Below are 22,349 nucleotides of genomic sequence, written 5' to 3'. Positions count from 1 at the left end.
CGCAGGTTTAAAAGATGCACCTTTTCTGGATGGCACAGGACGATTAATGCACCAATTCACAACGCCACGGAATGGTAGGACGTGGGTTTTTATTCACAGTGATCTCCTGATCTTGGCTGCTGCAGAATGGTGCTAAATAGACAATATAGTTCAAAAATAAATTAAAAAATAGGGGAACTTTTCATCAGACTGCTTTTGCACAAATCCTGTCAGTTGGTCTAGAGCACCAATGGCAGTGGCCTGGTAAGAGGTGGTCAGCCTGCCTTAACTCGGAGGTTGGTCTCCCAAGAGGGCCTAATGTAACAGAAGAACATTTGAGGAAGGTAGAAGAAAGCTCAAAGGTTGTTTTTTTTAAACAAATTTTCTATTAAAGTTAAAAAAAAAAATGATCAGACCCAAAGTTCAATATCTCTTTTTATAAACTCAACATCCATTTTTTTCTAATTGCGCCTCTGAAAAGCATATTGGGATGTTTTTCTATGTTAAAGGCATTATATAAACGCAAGATGTTGTCTAAAATTCAATGTAAGGAACCCCAACTTTCCCTCCCACTCCCCCACCTGGCTTAACCGTGTCAGCCATGGCTCAGTGGGTAGCACCCTCGCCTCGGAGTCAGAAGGTTGTGGGTTCAAGTCCTATTCCAGAGATTTGATCACAAAAATCTAGGCTGACACTCCAGGGCAGTGCTGAGGGAGTGCTGCACTGTCGGAGGTGCCGTCTTCCGGATGAGACGTTTAACTGAGGCCCCGTCTGCTCTCTCTCAGGCGGATATAAAAGATCCCATGGCACTATTTTGAATAAGAGCAGGGGAGTTATCCCCAGTGACCTGGCCAATATTTATCCCTCAATCAACATCACTAAAAAAAAAAAATTATTTGACCATTGTCACATTGCTGTTTGTGGGCGCTTGCTGTGCGTAAATTAGCTGCCATGTTTCCTACATTACAACAGTGACAACACTTCATAAGTACTTCATTGACTGTAAAGTGCTTTGGGACATCCGGAGATCGTGAAAGGCGCTATATAAATGCAAGTCTTTATTTATATTTCCTTCATTTTCTGTTTCTTATCTTTCCTTACTTTCTCTTATGTCTCTATTCTGCCTTTTTATTCTCCTGGCTCTTATGTCCCCTTCTTTCTTTCAGTCTCCCCTTTTGTTTGTTCAGAGGGAGAAGTTGGAATGAACATGCCTGGAAGGAGATGCACCCCTGGAAGATAAACTCAGTGCAGACACTTGGATGACAATAAAGGAAAACTGGGGAAATTTGGAGGGGACACCAGTTTTTGTGACTTTCAACCTTTTTTTCATGCAACCAATCACTAAAATCAAAAACATTGAGAACTTACGTGTGGATTTTCCAGTGATCTTATTGTCGACTGCCAGTTTTTCACATCTTTTTGATGTTATTGAGGATGGATTCTGGCATGAGTATGCTAACCTCATCTGTATGATTCTGGATTGCAGGTCCAGATACAAGAGAGAGAGATTTTCTCTACATTATATCAAAAAGGACTTAAGTATTACACAAAGGTTTGACTGTGTAAGTAGGCAAAACTGATCTTTCCTCAAGATCATCAGCCTATCCTCAGCCTGGAAATCACTCCTGTATATCCATTAAAAAAAAATGTACAACACTGTTGGGTTGGTAAAGCACAAATAGATTCAGTTCTTATTTTCCAGCAGTGGGCATCGTTGTAGTCATGACTCTCCATACCGATATACATGATGTTTTCCTCGTTAATAATTGCTGACTTGGTGAGGTACCACAGAGGACTGCAGACTCCCGTGCAACTATACCCCAGCATGAACCACTTGCCCAGAGGACAGGAGAAAATTGGCAGGAAAAAAAACTACTCCCAGGAGCTGTTCATAAATTAGTCTGGCGTGCAGCCTGGATTGGCCATTCCAAATTCATTCCCTGGGTCAGAAAGGAGTCTCCCTGAATACTGTATAGTCTAACATGCAGCCCTCCATAAGCATTTCCAGACCTTTTTTTTTTTACATACAACTTTGGCATGAGTGAACCCATCATTAGCTCTATGAATACACAAATGACTGCAGAATTAATCCTTTAATCCGTTCATGATTATATATGTATATATAACCTTCCTTTCTAGTTCAACCCTTCCTTTTTTTGTATAGTAGGACTGATGCCGGGTGCCTCTCTCCCCCGTACCCCTTGCACCCAGTTACCAAGTTGCATTGACAGAGGCCCACCAGAAAAATTGCATTTGGCACCAAGGAATAATTTATTATTTTTGGCATTGAAGGAAAATAAATCTACCTTAAAAAAGGCTTACATTATGTAACCAAGGTGAACGGCCAAGACCGGCAGTGCAGGATGTAGTGTATGTGCTTTAAGTCAGAACTACTTTTTACAGCTCCTGTATACTGTAGTACCGGCAGTAACCACACCGGTATATAAGCTATGCGCATGCCTCTGTACTCCAGTCTAGAGATTGCCCTCCTCCAGTAAAGACCTGTTATTTGTTTATGTACAGCATCCGTGTAATTATTTATCCACTGGACCACGGATCTAACACAGGATATTACCAAAATTGTAAAAAGTAAAAAAGAGCAGAGAAACTCAATCGGGAAGTAGAGATAAGGTAACAACAGCTTTGGTTTTAAAAGCAAAATTGTCGGAGGAAAGAAAGGAGTGCCACAGTTTGGGGCTCCTGAGAAAGGAATTCAGATAGGGCACTGTACGTTAAGTCTGGATTTCAATAGGGTGCGGATGCAGAGAGGAGAGAGAGAGAGAGAGAGAGTATACAGGATAGCATATTGGGAGCTTAGAAGGAACAAGAAAGGAAAGTTTAGCGAAGGACACATCATAGTAAGAACATAAGAACATAAGAAATAGGAGCAGGAGTAGGCCAATCGGCCCCTCGAGCCTGCTCCGCCATTTAATAAGATCATGGCTGATCTGATCCTAACCGCCAATCTACTATCACAGAACCATCTCCTGAATCTAACAGAATTAGACACACGAAATAGGAGCAGGATCAGGCTACACGGCCCCTGGGCCCGCTCCGCTACCCACAGGGCCATGTCCGATCCGAACCTAGACTCATGTCCAAATTCCTGCCCGCTCCCTGTAACCCTTAATTCCCTTTACTTCTAGGAAACTGTCTATTTCTGTTTTAAATTTATGTAATGATGTAGCTTCTACAGCTTTTTGGGGCAGCATATTCCATGGACCTACCACCCTCTGAGTGAAGTAGTTCCTCCTCATCTCAGTTTTGAAAGAGCAGCCCCTTATTCTAAGACTATGCCCCCTAGTTCTAGTTTCACCCATCATCAGGAACATCCTCCCCGCATCCACCCGATCCAACCCCTTCACAATCTTATATGTTTCAATAAGATCGCCTCTCATTCTTCTGAACTCCAATGAGTAGAGTCCCAATCTACTCAACCTCTCCTCATATGTCCATCCCCTCATCCCCGGGATTAACCGAGTGAACCTTCTTTGTACTGACTTGAGAGCAAGTATGTCTTTTCTTAAGTATGGACACCAAAACTGTATGCAGTATTCCAGGTGCGGTCTCACCAATACCTTCCTATTTTTATATTCTATCCCCCTAGCAATGAAAGCCAACATTCCATTGGCCTTCTTAATCACTTGCTGCACCTGCATACTAACCTTTTGAGTTTCGTGCACCAGGACCCCCAGATCCCTTTGTACTTCAGTACTTTCCAGTTTCTTGCCATTAAGATAATAACTTGCTCTACGATTTCTCCTGCCAAAGTGCATAACCTCACACTTTCCAGTATTGTATTCCATCTGCCAAATCTCTGCCCACTTACTTAGCCTGTCTATGTCCCCTTGCAGGTTTTTTATGTCCTCCTCACTCACTACTTTCCCTCCCATCTTACTATCATCTGCAAACTTTGATATGTTACACTCGGTCCCCTCCTCCAAATCGTTAATATAGATTGTAAAGAGTTAGGGACCCAGCACTGACCCCTGTGGAACACCACTAGTTACTGATTGCCAGTCCGAGGATGAACCATTTATCCCAACTCTCTGCCTTCTGTTAGATAGCCAATCCTCTATCCATGCCAGAATATTACCCCCAATCCCGTGATTTTTTATCTTAAGCAATAATCTTTTGTGTGGCACCTTGTCAAATGCCTTTTGGAAGTCTAAATACACTACGTCCACTGGTTCCCCTTTATCCACCCTATATGTTACTTCCTCAAAGAACTCCAGCAAATTTGTCAAACATGACTTCCCCTTCATAAAACCATGCTGACTTTGTCCTATTAAATTATGATTATCCAAATGTCCTGTTACTGTCTCCTTAATAATGGACTCCAAAATTTTACCTACCACAGATGTTAGGCTAACCAGTCTATAGTTTCCAGCCTTCTGTCTACTGCCTTTTTTAAATAAGGGTGTTACATTAGCAGTTTTCCAGTCTGCCGGGACCTTTGCCGAGTCCAGGGAGTTTTGGAAAATTATTACTAATGCATCCACAATCCCTACCGCCACTTCCCTCAAGACCCTAGGATGTAAGCCATCAGGTCCAGGTGATTTATCCGCCTTGAGTCCCATTATTTTACCGAGTACCACTTCCTTAGTGATTTTGATCGTGTTTAGCTCCCCCCCCCCCCCCCATAGCCCCCTGTTTGTCCAGTGTTGGGATATTCTTAGTGTCCTCTACTGTAAAGACTGATACAAAATATTCATTCAGTGTTTTTGCCATCTCCATATTTCCCACCATTAATTTTCCGGTCTCATCCTCTAAGGGACCAACATTTACTTTAGCCACCCTTTTTCTTTTTATATAACTATAAAAACTCTTACTATCTGTTTTTATATTTTTTGCTAATTTACTTTCATAATCTATCTTCCCTTTCTTAATCAATCTTTTTGTTATTTTTTGCTGTCTTTTAAAGTTTTCCCAATCCTCTATCCTCCCACTAGATTTGGCTACCTTATATGCCCTTGTTTTTAGTCGTATACTATCCTTAATTTCTTTACTTAGCCACGGATGGCTGTCTTTTCTTTTACACCCTTTTCTTCTCAGAGGAATATTTTTTTTTGGAAGTTGTAAAATAACTCCTTAAATGTACACCACTGATCATGTATCGTCTTACCCTTTAATCTATTTTCCCAATCCACTCTACTCAATTCCGCTCTCATACCGTCATAGTCTCCTTTATTCAAGCTTAGCACGCTTGTTTGAGATCCAACCTTCTCACCCTCTAATTGAATATGGAATTCAACCATGTTATGGTCACTCATTCCAAGGGGATCCTTTACTAGGACATTTTTAATTAATCCTGTCTCGTTACATAGTGCTGATAAGATATAGAAAGATCAACGGTTGCAATGGAGCAATGTTGGAGGTTAGAGCTAAAAGAGAGGGATTGCCTATCAAAGCACAAACAGTCTCTTGCATCCTATCCAGAAGGGAGAGAAAGGTACAGAAGAGTTTCCCTAGGTATGGGAGCAGTATTGAAATCTTTGGTTGATTTTGGCTTCATCCAGAGTTGCTGAAGGAAAAAAGCAGCATTTGGCACAAAAGAGGAAACTGTGCCTCTTGGATACAACTTTGGCAGTGGCGATCAGGGAGTTACACTTGAGGCCAGAGGAGGTACTGAAGTCTAGAATGTCAATAGATGAAGCAGGACTAAAGCTGCAGCCATCCAGCAAAGAGGAGACAGCAGTTTGTTAGATTTGTGACAGATGAGTCTTTGAAGTGTTGAAAGAAAGAAGGTTTTCACTGCCCACTGAAGGGCAAGGAGGAGGCAAGGTGTAGAGATTCAGCCATGGCACTGCAACAAAAAAAAAACTGGATGTGTGATCCGAAAGGAAGTTGATGAATGTAGAGCTGAATTATTAGCAAGACTGGATAGGATTGAAAGGAGGTCATTGTTATAAAGGAACACAGTGGGAAAGAGGGCAGAAACCTATGGAATCCCAGAGTTGATGGAGAAAGAGTCAATAAATAAGCAATCAGCTTCAGGATAGATAGATAAATAAGATAGATAGATAAATAAGATAGATAGTGATCTGAGAGGAAACCAGATAGCCCATGAATGTAGTTTTAGTGAAAGGCCACATAATACTAACTTATTTAGAAGTGTTAAAACCTTTGGAGATGCCTCAGGTAATGACAGATGATTTTATAATCATGAACCACAAAAATTATGAGACAGAAAATGGATAGCAAGGACGATAAAAATGTTTTTACCTGATTATATAAAGCTTTTATTAATGTTGCTCATTATAAAAAATCAATTATTCTTTCATCTACAAAAATCATATTGAAACAGGTAATCCATGTTCATCAGTGTTCATAACCTGTTGCACTCAGTTTCATTTTTGATCTGAATATCCTCATTCACTGCCTCAAATGCATTACCATGGCAACCTATCCATCTACTTTAAAATCTTTTTAAAAAAAAGCCATTTTGCATGTTCACACTGGATTCAATCTTCAATTCCACTCTGAATGTGCCAGAGCCTTCACAAGACACTGTTAGCCACCCTAGATTTCCAAGCCTCCAGCTTTCACAGTGTAGCTGGATTCGTGAGTTTGCAATCGTTTTGTCAGTGGACATTGAAAGAATATTCAGTTGAAAGAACCAACAATGGTGACAATAACAGACGCCTCCTTTCCAATAAAGCACACGTTCCTTTTCAGTCAATATGTAATCAGGAATCTGAATCAGAGCAATCATTTTTAATAACTTAGTCACTATGGTTGCAAAGGGGTGGAAAGTTTCCAGTAAATTTCCGGAAATTTTCCACGGGAAGCTTAGCTTGGGAATTTTGCCCAAAAAAGCACATGCTAGCATAATATTGTTTTTTTTGTATTTCTCTCTTTTTTTTTCCCCCCCACAGGTCCTCTCTTAAAATTACTAACAGAGATGGAATCTTAATTATTAAGGAATTTCTTAATCAATATATGTTTATCTTCTTACTTGGCTTGTTTTAATAATTACAAGTTTTGTGTGTGACTGTGAACAAATGTGTCCTGATTGGTTGGATGAGTGGATGAGCGATTAGCTCCCTCTATTTGTAATATTTGCATATCGAATTGTGATTGGCCTGCAGGCATCTGTAAGACTGCTATAGTTTTTTTAAGATCCAGGTTAGGGGTCCTGAGGGAAGTCATTTTGTTTTCTGCTAATGTTGTGATGATGCAGTAAGTAAATCAGACTTTATACCAAATAAACCAGTTACTTGTTGAACTCTGTTATCCTTCAATTTAAAATATACAAAATAATACACTATTGGTGATGTAGCGTCGTGTGTGTACAGGCTATGCTTCCATCACATGGAGCATCAGCAAAAATGTACTCACCCTGTTGCAATCGTGCTGATCGACCGCAGTTCGACACAGAGATGAATGCCCTTTATTTCTCTGCATAGAACAATGCCACGTTTACCGTCGGATGTGTGGAAGGATTTTACCCCAGGCATTAAAGATGGAAAGACTGTGTACATGTGCAAACACTGTAGAAAGCCATATGTAAAGAATGCCACAAAGATGCAGCAGCATTTATCCAAATGCAACAACTTCACTCAAAGCTCACAGCAGTCAGCCCAGAGTTCCTCTGCTTCCATTCAAGAAGATGATGGTTCTCATTCAGCATCAGGCTCCTTATCATCAGCAACTCCTGGCCCACTTGGAAGGTTCTTTGATACAATGGATAACCATAGCCAGAAGAATGCAGATGAGTGCCTTGCTTGAGCTGTATATGCAACAGGCTCACCCCTCATGCTCACAGCCAATGTGTACTGGAAGAGATTTTTCAATGTTATTCACCCTGCATACTGTCCTCCCACCAGACATGCTTTGTCTACTTATTTGCTGGAGGCTGAGTATAACAGAGTCCAAGGAAAGCTCAAAGAAATGATAGCGATGGCAGACTGTGTTGCAGTTATCTCAGATGGGTGGTCAAATGTACGAGGGGAGGGCATCATAAACTACATCGTCTCCACTCCTCTCCCAGTGTTCTTCAAGAGCACAGACACGAAGGACAACAGACACACAGGCACATGCATTGCTGATGAGCTGAAAGCGGTCATCAACGATCTTGGATCACAAAAGGTCTTTGCAGTAGTTACTGACAATGCTGCGAATATGAAGGCTGCTTGGGCTCAAGTGGAGGAGGCCTACCCTCATATTACGTCTATTGGGTGCGCAGCTCATGGGCTTAACCTGCTCCTCAAGGACATCATGGGTTTGAGAACCATGGAAGCACTGTACAAGAGAGCCAAGCAAGTTGTTAAGTATGTCAGGGGAAAACAGGTAGTTGCAGCAACCTACAACTCCAAGCAAATGACAAAGAACAAGAACACCACACTGAAGCTGCCCAACAACACTAGATGGGGTGGTGTTGTCATAATGTACAACAGCCTTCTGGAGGGTAAGGAGTCGCTGCAAGAAATGGCGATATCCCAGTCTGGGGATATGGAAACCACCATCAAGAAAATACTGCTGGATGATGTGTTTTGGGAGAGAGTGGTTAGCAGCCTTAAACTACTCTCACCAGTAGCATCTGCAATTGCTCAGATTGAAGGAGATGACACTGTCTTGTCAGATGTTCTCAGGCTTTTTACTGATTTAAAAGAACAAATCAGCATTGCCCTACCCACATCCCTGCTGCTCAAAGCAGAGGAGAAGGCAATTGTTCAATTCATACAGACGCGTCAAGGATTTTGTGTCAAGCCGATTCATGCTGCAGCATATGTGCTGGACCCAAAGCATGTTGGGAGACCAATACTTTCTGGAGAACAGATCAACAGCGCTTACAGTGTGATTTCTACCCTCTCACACCATCTCAATCTGGATGTGGGCAAAGTTCTGGGAAGTCTGGCAAAGTTCTCTACCAAGCAAGGTCTTTGGAATGGGGATGGGATATGGGAATCATGCAAGCATATCAGTGCACATACCTGGTGGAAGGGACTTTGTGCATCTGAGGCCCTGTCACCTATTGCATCGGTGATACTCCAAATCCCACCTTCATCAGCGGCCTCTGAACGAAACTGGTCACTTTTTGGGAATACGCATACAAAGGTGCGCAACAGGCTGACTAACGAGAGTGGAGAAACTGGTGGCTATCCGGGCGAACCTACAACTTACTGAGCCAGATACAGAAGTGTCCACCACACAGCTAGACACTGACACGGAGGAGGAAATGGACACGTCAGAGCCAGAGTCAGAGAATCAGGAGGAGCAATGAGGAGTAGAAGACTCGAAGGGACAAAATAAGGACAAATTACAGGCTAAATAAGCTGACGCTCTTTTTATTTTATTTTAGATGGGTCTTTTTTGTGGGGGTTCAATAAAGTTCAAAATTATAACCTAAATAAAGTTTTGAAAGCCTGTTTTTATTTGTATGGAACAGTATGTCTATTTTGACGACAAAGATAATATAAGGGTCAGAGACAAAAACCATCAGTGTGCAAAAAAACTCAAAATTCCCATAAATTCCTGAAAATTCCCATGGAAAGTTTCCTCTTTTAAAAATTCCCAGAATTTTGCAACCCTATTAGTCACTGAATTGAAATTGTATTAAACTAGCAGTACTGCCAATTATGGATGAACACTGGCTCACAGTGATTCAGATAATATGGCTGCAGTAGTAGCACACTCAGTGAGCGACTATGATATACAGCTTGTGATTAATACTTTAACTAAAGTGCGAGTGAATATTGCCTTTTATAACATTTTTTTAATGAAATGGCCCATTTAACAACTCAGCAAGATTCATTTTAGTGAAGATGTAGTTGTATTGGTGAATACAGGGGATATGGTTAAAGTTGGGTTGTTGGCCACTTCTAGACGGTCCTGAGCTCTGACACCTTCAGTTGACCCTGAGGACAATATTCAAGACAGAAACATACTACCCAAAGATATTTCATTTTTATTTATTTGTTTATGGGATGTGGGCATCGCTGGCAAGGCCAGCATTTATTGCCCATCCCTAATTGCCCTTGAGAAGGTGGTGGTGAGCCGCCTTCTTGAACCGCTGCAGTCTATGTGGTGAAGGTACTCCCACAGTGCTGTTAGGGAGGGAGTTCCACGATTTTGACCCAGCGAAGATGAAAGATCTGCAATATATTTCCAAGTCAGGATGGTGTGTGACTTGGAGGGGAACTCGGAGATGGTGGTGTTCCCATGCGCCTGCTGCCCTTGTCCTTCTAGGTGGAAGAGGTTGCGGGTTTGGGAGGTGCTGCCGAAGAAGCATTGGTGAGTTGCTGCAGTGCATTTTGTAGATGGTACACACTGCAGCCACGGTACGCCAGTGGTGGAGTGAGTGAATGTTTACGGTGGTGGATGGGGTACCAATTAAGCGGTTTGCTTTGTCCTGGATGGCGTTGAGCTTCTTGAGTTTTGTTGGAGCTGCACTCAACCAGGCAAGTGGAGAGTATTCCATCACACTCCTTACTTGTGCCTTGTAGATGGTGGAAAGGCTTTGGGGAGTCAGGAGATGAGACACTCGCCGCAGAATACCTGCTCTTGTTGCCACAGTATTTATGTGGCTGGTCCAGTTAAGTTTCTGGTCAATGGTGACCCCCAGGATGTTGATGGTGGGGGATTCGGCGATGGTAATGCCGTTGAATGTCAAGGGGCGGTGGTTAGACTCTCGCTTGTTGGGGATGGTCATTGCCTGGCACTTCTGTGGTGCGAATGTTACCTGCCGCTTATCAGCCCAAGCCTGAACGTCGTCCGGGTCTTGTTGCATGCGGACATAGACTGCTTCATTATCTGAGGAGTTGTGAATGGCGCTGAACACTGCAGTCATCAGCGAACATCCCCATTTCTGACCTTATGTTGGAGGGAAGGTCATTGATGAAGCAGCTGAAGATGGTTGGGCCTAGGATGCTGCCCTGAGAAACTCCTGCAGCGATATCCTGGGGCTGTGATGATTGACCTTCAATCACCACAACCATCTTCCTTTGTTATAGGTATGACTCCAGCCAGTGGAGCGTTTTCCCCCTGATTCCCATTGACTTCAGTTTTACGAGGGCTCCTTGATGCCACACGGAGTCAAATGCTGCCTTAATGTCAAGGGCAGTCACTCTCACCTCACCTCTGGAATTCAGATCCTTTATCCATGTTTGGACCAAGGCTGTAATGAGGTTGGGAGCCGAGTGGTCTTGGTGGAACCCAAACTGGGCATTAGTGAGCAGATTATTGGTGAGTAAGTGCCGCTTGATAGCACTGTTGATGACACCTTCCATCACTTTGCTGATGATTGAGAGTAGACTGATGGGGCGGTAATTGGCCGGATTGGATTTGTACTGCTTTTTGTGGACAGGACATACCTGGGCAGTTTTCCACATTGTGGGATAGATGCCAGTGTTGTAGCTGTACTGGAACAGCTTGGCTAGAGGCGCGGCTATTCCTGCAGCATATGTAACTGAAAACATTTTTGAACAGTTAGCTCTAAAAAAAAAAATAATAATTAATGGACAGCCGTACAGAGGCACAAGTTCAAATTCCAGACTTGACAGACACTTGCACTCAGCTCTCCCCTAGGGAACAAATCTGCCAACTCTAAATTCTAATTGATACTAGCTCAAACCAGTTCAACATCTCAAATGGTGTACTAAACTCTACATTCTGTACTCGAGTGTCAAACAATTTGTTAATCTCAGTTCAGGGAGACGATCCCTTGCTATTTAACTAAAATCTGTCTCCTGACCTGCGGAGCCAAACAACGGCATGAACTGCTCCCATGGAGCACCAAAGGATGGACTATCTAATTCCTATGGACTGAAGAATACAGGATGGACTGGAGAACTGAAAAATAGGAGGAAATATTGAGAAACATTTGTTTTTAAATAAGCGATTACTGGGCAGTAATCTCATCAAGTGGTTCAGATGATGTCATGAACTGTGAAGTGTAATTCAACTAGTTTAACCATCATCAAATCCATCCACTCCCATACAGATGAGATTACAGCCCGGAAATCACTCCTGTATATCCACTTAAAAATATATATACACAACACTGTTGGGTTAGTAAGCACAAATGGATTCAGTTTTTATTTTCCAGGAATGGGCATCGTGGCAGTCACGACTCTCCATACAGCTCTTACATGATGTTTTCCTCAGTAATAATTGCTGTCTTGGTGAGATACCAGAGGACTGCAGACTCCTGTGGAACTATACTCCAGCATGAACCACTTGCCCCGAGGACAGGAGAAAATTGCCAGGAAAAAAGACTCTCTCTCTCTCCCCCCCCCCCCGCCAGGAGCTGTTCATAAAGCAGTCTGGCGTGCAGCCTGGATTCTGACTGGATCGGCCATTCCAAAATCATTCTCTGGGTCGGAAAGGAGTCTCCTTGAACACTGCATCTTGCATCTATGTTGTCAGACAGGCAGGTTATTTGAAGTATTTCCCAGTGAGAATTCTGGGATTTTGGCATGTTTTTTAAAAAAAATTCTAATTTCAACAGTTCAAATTTCATCCATGTAAGCAAGATACACTGGCCACTTGTCATGCTGTTAATGCACTCAGACGTCCACGCAAACATGGTACAGGGTTCTTGGGGGCCTCATTAAAAGTTGCTTGAAAAAGCCCTGATGGTATTAGCTGAACAGCCGAGAAGAATGTGCAAAAGGAAACTCGTCTCTTTAAGGAAAATGTCCAAATTGATTGTTGAACCAGTCCAAACATCTCTACAGCTCAGTACAATAAAAGTTTCTCTTTCCCCCCTCCCCCCCCCCCTCTCAAGTAGATTTCTACCAACAATGAAGCACTCATAAGCTACTGAAAGATAGACAGAGCTGCTGTATTCAGCCCGTGCAATTCAGAAGACAGCAGCACAACAATCGAATATGTGCAGTGGATTTGAAAATGGGTGAAAAAATGCAAGGATTCTTTTAAGTGATCATTTCCTTCCAGCTAATCCATACAAGCGTTTGTATTATTACTTTGGACACTTTATAATAATTTGCCTCGTCTCTGATTCAGAGCCCTTGCAAATTGTTTATCGCAGGTCCTGAAAACCCCCTTTGCATATGTACCCAGAGAAATTGCAGTCAAGCACCCTCAGCCCAACTGTAAGGTGTGCAGTACATTGAAAATTCAGAGCCCACAAACTCGGTGCCCCAGATCCTGCATTATGAGGTCACATCACTGCCAGCCTTGTTACCTGGTGACAAGCAGAGGGTGCTGTAATCTGGTCTGGTGACAGAACACAATGATGCAACATATACTTTGGAACCTAGTTGCAAGATGCACGTTTGGTGCAGCTAACCTGCTCACCTTTGGACACGAATGGTATGTAGCCCAGGAAGACTTAAAGGGGGAAAAATGTGGTTAATTAGCGCCTACCATTAGCGGTCTAAGAGGACGCCAACGGGGCGCAAAGCAGCTAGCGTCTGGGCGTGTTGATGTTTGCGCCGCTCGCTAAATTGACCAGACATTTTGCGGCAGCGCTAAACATTACCGCCACAATCTCCTGCGCCTGCAGATCGTGATGTCAGTTGAGCGTGCAATGGCCCGGACCAGATATTGAGTGGCGCCCCCTGCCTTACCACTAGCAACAACAGGTTGAGGGGAGCGTTTTGCAGTCGGGAAGGGAATGGGGGGAGCGCTATTTAAAAGCGACCGCTTCCTGCCTTTTTTTGTCAGCGGCATTTTTGCACCACGCATTCTCAGAGAGAGACTCTTCTGGAGAGATTCAATGCTGTGTGAAGGAGTTTTGGGTACTGAGCAGCACTTTGCAGGCTCATTTTGATTTGACCTTCCTTGCTTCGATTTAGAAGAGACTATGGGGGCTGCACTCTCAGCTCTTTCCCTGGGCATCTCCATTGTTCTTTCCAGCTGAATTGATGTACAGGTCTCTCCAGGCCGAGATTCAAGGCTGCAATGAGCAAGGTGTGGCTGGAGCAACATCGACCCTCCGCTTTAAGGACTGGCCGGCACCAGAGTGTCTGTGTTACATTGTTAACTGACATCACATGAGCTTCGCCAGCGCTCTGAGGTAGCGCCTTGCTCCTCGGCGCTAGCGCCTTAAGAGAGGTGTGTAGCGCTTGATTTAGCGCTCAAATCACCTCCAGAGGCGATAGAAGCCAAGTTTGCAGTCGGAGGTGATAATTAGCGCCAGGCGCTAAACTTTGTACCCGGCTGATAATTGTGCCCCAAACTGGGCGATACCGAATTTCTCCCCCTTGGGGCCTTGGGCACTAAGAACATTCGGGGTCCCTCCTCACCCACCCCATGCAATCTATAGAACACAAAAACATGTTTTACCAGGGGTCCTATATTTGTACGGAGTCCCTGGGCACGGGCCCAAAAGGCCCATGCATTAATCAGTTCCTGCCCCTATTGATTTTTGTGATTCTCCACCAACGCAATTCTTCCTTCACAACTGCAATACGAGTCACAGACCTTTCCACTGCACCATCAGCACTGTATTACTCATGGTAGTGAGCAAGTCATTCATCACTTTATTCCTTGCGAGTCACCAGATCAGACTACTCGTGGTATATGTATCATATGAGGCAGCTCTTTGACCCCCATCACATTCGAATACAGGCAATATAGGCACAAGCTGACTGAACAGACAAAGCTTGTGTGTGTATTGCTTGAAAAGAAGCCCTGCCAATAGTACTCTGCAATTAGCCAATAGAGTTGGCCGTGTATGACTCTCTCCCACTGATTTTCATTCCCTTCCTGCAGCTGGCTCTCTTCTGTACCTCCTCTTCCTCTGAAATTCTCAGTTTCAATGGGGAATTTGATGCGTAGAGCATCTCGGATGAGAATTCCTGCCATGTCTCTCTGTAATGCAGTGCACTGATACACCAAACTGCTGCACCTCTGGCCTACTTACAGTGGAAAGCTCCTAAAGGCAAAGCATGAAGTAAATTATTAAAAACAATACAATTGGCAGGAAATCATTTTTTTGCTGCAGTCATGATCAGTTCAGGGTTCCAGGAAGAAAATTTATAGGGTTGTGTGGTTTTGGTGACAATGTAAACTCAGGAAAAAAAAATCAGTAGGTACCTTTTTAGGCCTTATGGCATCTGTATGCTAAACTTACACTAAAAATATTTGGCATACATCATATGCTGAAAAGAGATTTCCCAGTGTCAGGCTCTCACTCCTACTGTATAAATGAGTCAGATGCAAAAACGGTGCCAGGAGAGGAAGCAGCTCATTAAAAAAAAAATCACTGAATTCACAGCACAGGAGGGGGCCATGCACCAAATCGCTCGATCTCTGGCCTACCTCCAGCGCAGGGCACTTAAAGGCTAGTGCTTCTTCTTCTTCTTCGGGAGTCCCTCGGAACCAAGGATGACTTGCTTCCACATTAAAAATGGAGTTCGCAGGTGACTGATGAGTCCAATGCGGGACCTACAGTCTCGGTCACAGGTGGGGCAGATGGTGGTTGAAGGGGCGGTTGGGTGGGGTGCTTGAGTTGACGTGCGCTCCTTGCGCTTGGCTTCCGCTTGCTCCCAGCGAAGAGACTCGAGGTGTTCGGCGCCTTCCCGGATGCTTCTCCTCCACTTTGTGCGGTCTTGGGCCAGGGATTCCCAGGTGTCGGTGGGGATGTTACACTTTTTCAAAGAGGCTTTGAGGGTGTCCTTGAAGCATTTCCTCTGCCCACCTGGGGCTCTCTTGCCATGCTGGAGCTCCGAATAGAGCGCTTGTTTTGGGAGTCTCGTATCGGGCATGCGGACAATGTGACCCGTCCATCGGAGCTGATTGGGCGTGGTCAGAGCTTCGATGCTGGGGATGTTGGCCTGAGCAAGAACACTGACGTTGGTGCGCCTATCCTGCCAATGGATTTGCAGGATCTTGCGGAGGCAGCGTTGGTGGTACCTCTCCAGTGCTTTGAGGTGCCTGCTGTACATGGTCCATGTCTCTGAGGCATACAGCAGGGCAGGTATCACTGCTGCCCTGTAGACCATGAGCTTAGTGCCGGGTTTGAGGTCCTGGTCTTCAAACACGCTCTTCCTCAGGCGACCAAAGGCTGCACTGGCACACTGAAGGCAGTGTTGGACTTCGTCGTCGACGTCTGCCCTTGTTGACAGTAGGCTCCCGAGGTATGGAAAGTGGTCCACGTTGCCCAAGGCCTTGTCGTGGATTTTGATAATCGGGGGGCAGCACTGTGTGGCGGGGGCAGGTTGGTAGAGGACCTTTGTCTTACGGATGTTTAGTGTAAGGCCCATGCTCTCGTATGCTTCAGTGAAGGTGTTGACGATGGTTTGGAGTTCGACCTCAGTGAGCGCAGACGCAAGCATCGTCTGCATACTGTAATTCGATGACAGAGGATGGGACGACCTTGGATCTGGACTGGAGGCGACGGAGGTTGAACACTTAAAGGCTAGTGCTAGTTCTTCAACTGCAGCCGTCTTCTCTAATCCCATTTCTCTCTTCTTTCCCCATATCCTTTTAAATTCTTCCTTTTCAGATATTTATCCAATTCTCTTTTTAAATTATGTTAGTCACTGCCTCAATAGCCACTCGTGTAAAGAATTCCATGTTCTTTCCATGTGGATTGTTACAACAATCCGGCAGCTTTCATGAATCAATTTTCTGGTGCCAGTCACAAGTTACCAGATTTGTTGAATTCATTTTCACAATTTGCCATGATGGGATTTGAACTCCCAATGTTGGTGTGGTTTTATTTCACTCTCCCTCTTAGCCTTCCTATTCCTAAATATGCTCCTACTTTCAGGTCACTTATCCTGCTTCAGTACAAAGAGCTAGTTCCAGCAATGCATAGGAACAGGAGTGGGCCATTTAGCCCCTCGAGCCTGTTCCGCCATTCAATGAGATCATGGCTGATCTGGGACCTAACTCCATGTACCCGTCTTTGCCTCAGATCCCTTAATACCTTGAGTTAACAAAAATCTATCAATCTCAGATTTAAAATTAACAATTGATCTAACATCAATTGCCATTTGCGGAAGAGAGTTCCAAACTTCTACCACCCTTTGTGTGTAGAAGTGTTTCCTAATTTCACACCTGAAAGGCCTGGCTCTAATTTTTAGACTATGCCTCCTAGTCCTAGACTCCCCAACCAGCGGAAATAGTTTCTCTCTATCTACCCTATCTGTTCCCCTTAATAGCTTGAAAACTTCGATCAGATCACTCCTTAACCTTCTAAATTCCAGGGACTACAACTCTAGTTTGTGTAATCTCTCCTCGTAATTTAACCTCTGGAGTCCAGGTATCAATCTACACTGCACTCCCTCCAAGGCCAATATATCCTTCCTAAGGTGTGGTGCCCAGAACGGCTCACAGTACTCTAGGTGTGGTCTAACCAGGGCTTTGTATAGCTGTAGCATGACTTCTACCCCCTTGTAGTCTAGTCCCCTAGATCTTCTTTGTTGGACATGCAATAGACTGATTAAGGAAAAGGTGCTTGATGCATCCTAATAACTCTTCTCCATTTCAACTACAAACTTTTATCTTCTTGCTATCCTAAAGTAGACCGCGATAAGTTACAACTATTACTACTGAAAACCTCGCTAAATTGCCTAAAAATCTGATCCTTCATCTCTTTCCCACTATTGTTTGTATGTCCTCCCAATATGGCAACAGTTTCCTTTCCATTTATTAAACTCAACCCAGGCAAAATCTGTCGGAGCACCATCAATAAAACTTTCCTTTCTATGGCTACAGTTGCATCTTTAATTAATAAGGCCGCTCCTCTTTCTTTCTCCGTCTCTCCTGAAAGTTTTATATCCAGGAATATTTTGTTCGTAGTCTCACCCTAGTTGAAACTAGGTTTTTGTCACGGTTACAACTTGATGTCCCTCCATTCTAATTAGTGTCTTTCAAGTCCCTGACTTTATACGAGAATGTGCAAAGCTTCAGAAATAAACACTGCAACCCTGACACATTCATACTCCTCTGTACCCTTTTTCCTTCTTATTTAAAAAAAAACATATTCTTACCTTCATTATCTCTCACCGCAACTTCTCTCCTACCTGCTGCAAGCTACATCTTTCTGTAACACCACTCCCCCACCCTATAGAAACACAGAAGATAGGAGCAGGAGTAGGCCATTCGGCCCCTTGAGCCTGCTCCGCCATTTAATGAGATCATGGCTGATCACCCAAACTCAGTACCCTGTTCCTGCCTTCTCTCCATATCCCTTGATCCCTTTAGCCCTAAGAAATATATCCAACTCCTTCTTGAATATATTTAATGAATTGGCCTCAACTGCCTTGTGTGGTAGAGAACTCCACAGGTTCACCACTCTCTGGGTGAAGAAATTCCTCCTCATCTCAGTTCTAAATGGCTTACCCCTTATCCTTAGACTGTGATTATTATTTCGGACTGCTTTGCCCCTTCACTGTACTTATTCTTAACTCCTCCTTCATACACCCAGAGATTTGCCTCTCCTCCCTGCCTTATCAGTTTACTCTATTTGCCCTCTCTGCAAGAGCATTGGTACTGTTTCCGTTTACGTGAAATCCATCCTGTCTACGGAACTTCCCCCACCCCAAAATTTGTCCAATGCCCTCGAAATCTGGAACGTTCCCTTCTACACCATCTATCAAGGCACGCGTTGATATAATTTGCTTGTCGACAACTGGCTAGCCTGTGGCAGAGAGAGGTTCTGCTTTTTAATCTAATACCCTATTCATCAAACTCCCTTTGCAAGACCTTTATCTTGTTCTTTCCTATATCATTGTTTCCAAAGTGAAAAATTACTTTGGCTGCTCACCCTCCCTCTGCAGAATTTTCTCCATCCACTCCGTTATGTCCTTTACCTTAGAACTTGAGGCAACAGACTATTCAGGACTCCTTGTCAATGTTCCAGCAAAGGCTTGCTCTCGCTCTAGTTCTGGGGAGCCTATCAGGTGCCTTTTTTGACACCATCACTTGCTCCATGATGATGTTACTTTGCTTATGACTTCTTTCCCCTGAATTGCAGTCAAAAAGGTTTCAAGTTAATAATAATGGGCACAGCAAAGTAAACAAATTACAATTACACAAGAAGTTTTTCATTAAGATCGTTGTGTAAAACTTAGATGGCACTACACTGAAATCGAAGAGCAGATTGGAGTAATATAGGCATGTAACTTAATGGATTCTGATGAAGAGGTGAACCCGAAATGTTAACTTCAGATGCCGATTTATCTGCTATGCAGTTCCAGTATTTTCCCTTCATATTCCCAACATTCACAGGTTTTCTTTTTAGCTCACATAATTAAATCTACTTCACACCAACTGTTCCGGAGTGCCGTTTCACTCATTGCAGCTACAGATTCTAAATCATCCCAGGACTTATTTTGAGCAAGTTTTTTTTTAAATTTCTGTTTTCAGTAAATGTTTTTAGGAATTTTGCACCGAGTCTTGGAAATTCATTCTTTTTCTTCTGCTTTATCAAGGGATCACTATTTCTTCTCTGATTAAAACGTTATTTAAACATTCAACCATGTCGCAAATCTACCCATCCCTTTTCTGAAAGATTTGAAAGCATCCGATTAAATTAGGATTGTGTTCATCTTCTTGCGAGGATAAAACAGCAGTTTGTGGCCACATGACTGTCTGACAGTGGTTATGGAGAGAAATCTGCTCACAGAAACAACACAAAACTTTAATCTGCCTCGTTATACAGGACTTTTGTAATCTGGCAGTCCTCAGCATTAACTAACATCTGGCATTCATTTAAAAAAGGGAACCAGTGGGGGAGGGGAGAGAGAGAGAGCGAGGAAGATATAAAAAAAGTGAACAAAGAAAAACAAATTTAAAACAATGGGACATTTTAAAAATCACTTCTTGCACGGACTATTTTATCCCCAGACAGACTAGGGCTGTAGATTCAGTTTAAAAATAGTGAGTGATCAATAGCACTCAAAAGGGGGCTTAGAAGACACCACACTAAAAACAACACCACAGAACCTCCTGTGAAGCAACAGCCTTGATTTTTGGATCGGTTTTACTCCCATTTATTTATTTTCTGTGACAGTAACACTCTTTGTATTTTTCATTTTATTCCCCATTCTTCACTTGGGTACAACAATCTGGCACTACATGCTGGTGTTCCAATGGACTGCAACACCGCCTGCAGTCCAAATATTTAAAGCTATAGTTTGGTCGATTTGGAGGATATATTTACAGAAAACAAATAGACTCTCAACTCTCAAGTTTTAGTTTATGAGAGAGAACTGCTGCTAGTGTCTCAATCTCACATTTACTATACTGTTCATGACCAACATCAAATCTCCAGAGGTTAAAACCCTCAAAAATCAATTGAAACATTCAAACTATAGTTTATATCAAATCTTCAGGCCATCTTTGCTCAAGATGTGGTGGATCTAGTTTTTGTGTAATTAACCTCAAGTCTAAATGGAGAATTCTAACGGGTTGCTCAGCCTAGTAGGCCAGTGCAGAACTGACAACTACTGCAAGTTGTGCCAAGCGGGGACAATTCTGTGCATCCAGCTTTTAACTGTTGTATTTAAATGTTACCTTAATTATGCTCTAAAATGTTTAATAGTGGATTTGGATTAAATGATGTTGGTTTTATCCATATCTCCTTTACAGAATTCTACTTATCTGCAAAAGGATGGAATTCACATGAAGTAACTAGAATGTAAACGGGCACTATATAAATGCAAGCATTTTTTCAACATTCTGCGTGCTTAAACATGGTCAGATAGATCTGTTCTGCTGATGAATGCTTTAAGGGGTTAAATTGTGTTTTTCTCAAATCAGCTTCTGTATACTTTCTAGTTGCAAGTTATCCCTTTGAAGGTTAAATTATTGAACATTAAGGAAAGGAGAGCTCCCGCACACTTCTTGCAAACATTTTGCCACTCTGCAATCAGTGACAGCTTCAAGGACTCCCAGGTCAGGTACAGCAAGAGCCATATGCAGCATGTGTTGTCAAGAACTCCTGGCTCGGAGTTGCAACTTTTAAAACTGCTGAAAAAGCAGTTATTTGAAGGTCACAGAAATTCGCAGCATCTGCAAACCAGGTGCGCTGATGACAATGCTCATTAATAATGACCATCTCCTGAGGGTGGAACAAATTGTTCAGCTATCACCTTTAGGAAAACAAATGAATCCAGTGCAATAGCCAACCTTCATATAAAAACTAAGCGATCAGCTGACTGAAATCAAACCGTGCATCAGGCTCAAACAGTAAGTTCATTCATTGTTAAACCAGTTAGTGTATTTTGAAAGTCTGCTAGTTGCTGTGCGCTGAAAAAGACTTACACCAAAATGAAAAATCTCTGGCGAATCACAAAATGTAAACTTCATGGTAGAATTTTAACCAGTAATTGCAAGCAATCAACAGGAAATAGATCTGTCACAAGGATTTTGTCCGTCATATTAAAAGTACTAAAACGGTCAATGGTCCAGTTGTGCCCATTACCTCTCCTGTACTTTTAAAATGACCATAAACTATTGCTTTCTGGAGGAAAAGTGCCACCCCTAGGAAATAAACAACAGCATTATTAATATTACATAGAAACATAGAAGATAGGAGCAGGAGTAGGCCATTCATAGAAACATAGAAGATAGGAGCAGGAGTAGGCCATTCGGCCCCTTGAGCCTGCTCCGCCATTCAATGCAATCATGGCTGATCATCCAAATTCAGTACCCGGTCCCTGCCTTCTCCCCATACCCCTTGATCCCTTTAGCCTTAAGAAATATATCTAACTCCTTCTTGAATATATTTAATGAATTGGCCTCTACTGCCTTCTGTGGTAGAGAATTCCACAGGTTCACCACTCTCTGGGTGAAGAAATTCCTCCTAATTTCTGTCCTAAATGGCTTACCCCTTATCCTTAGACTGTGACGCCTGGTTCTGGACTCCCTGGCCATCGGGAACATCCTTCCTGCATCTAGTCTGTCTAGTCCTGTTAGAATTTTATAAGTTTCAATGAGATCCCCTCTCATTCTTCTAAACTCCAGCGAGTATAAGCCCAATCAACCCAATCTCTCCTCATACGTCATTCCTGCCATTCCACAATACCAGTCCATTGTGTTACTTACTGCATAAATTGGTGATGGTGCTTGGAAGGTAGTTACCGACAAGTCGAATGTGGGTTTTTAAGATTTGCTTCCATAGTTTTAGAACTGCAAGGAATTGGCTAAGCAATTCTGACACCCAAGAGGGAGCTCAAGGGGGCACTCTCAATGGAGAGTGCCTGCCAGTGCTATTGTACAAAGGTTAAAAATCATTTCAGGGGCTAGGAGAAATACAGATGAAAACAGATCCTCTGTGGATGAGAGCATATGTTTCAAGGACCTCTCTTATCATTGGGAGTATTTTGTACAATCTGGAACAAGTGTTTTAGTTTGACCAGGAGTAGTAACTGGGAAACACTACAATATTCAGCAAACATATATTTGGATGGGGCCAGAAGCAAAACAGTTTTGTATTTTAACCAATG

The 22,349-nt window shown here is 43.1% G+C and overlaps 1 protein-coding gene across 2 annotated transcripts in view; it reads right to left on the bottom strand.

Annotated features, from left to right (window-relative positions):
• The window catches only part of LOC147102787 (beta-1,3-N-acetylglucosaminyltransferase radical fringe-like), a 49,986-nt gene that overhangs the window by 26,436 nt on the left and 1,201 nt on the right, over positions 1-22,349 (bottom strand). The gene's annotated exons all lie outside the window — the stretch shown is intronic.

This window comes from Somniosus microcephalus, chromosome 21, assembly GCF_052327205.1.
Source record: "Somniosus microcephalus isolate GS21.2 chromosome 21, FLI_Smic_1.0, whole genome shotgun sequence".
NCBI classification, from domain to species: domain Eukaryota; kingdom Metazoa; phylum Chordata; class Chondrichthyes; order Squaliformes; family Somniosidae; genus Somniosus; species Somniosus microcephalus.
The sequence above is the reverse complement of the archived record's forward strand: the minus strand, read 5'-3'. Positions and strand labels throughout refer to the sequence as shown.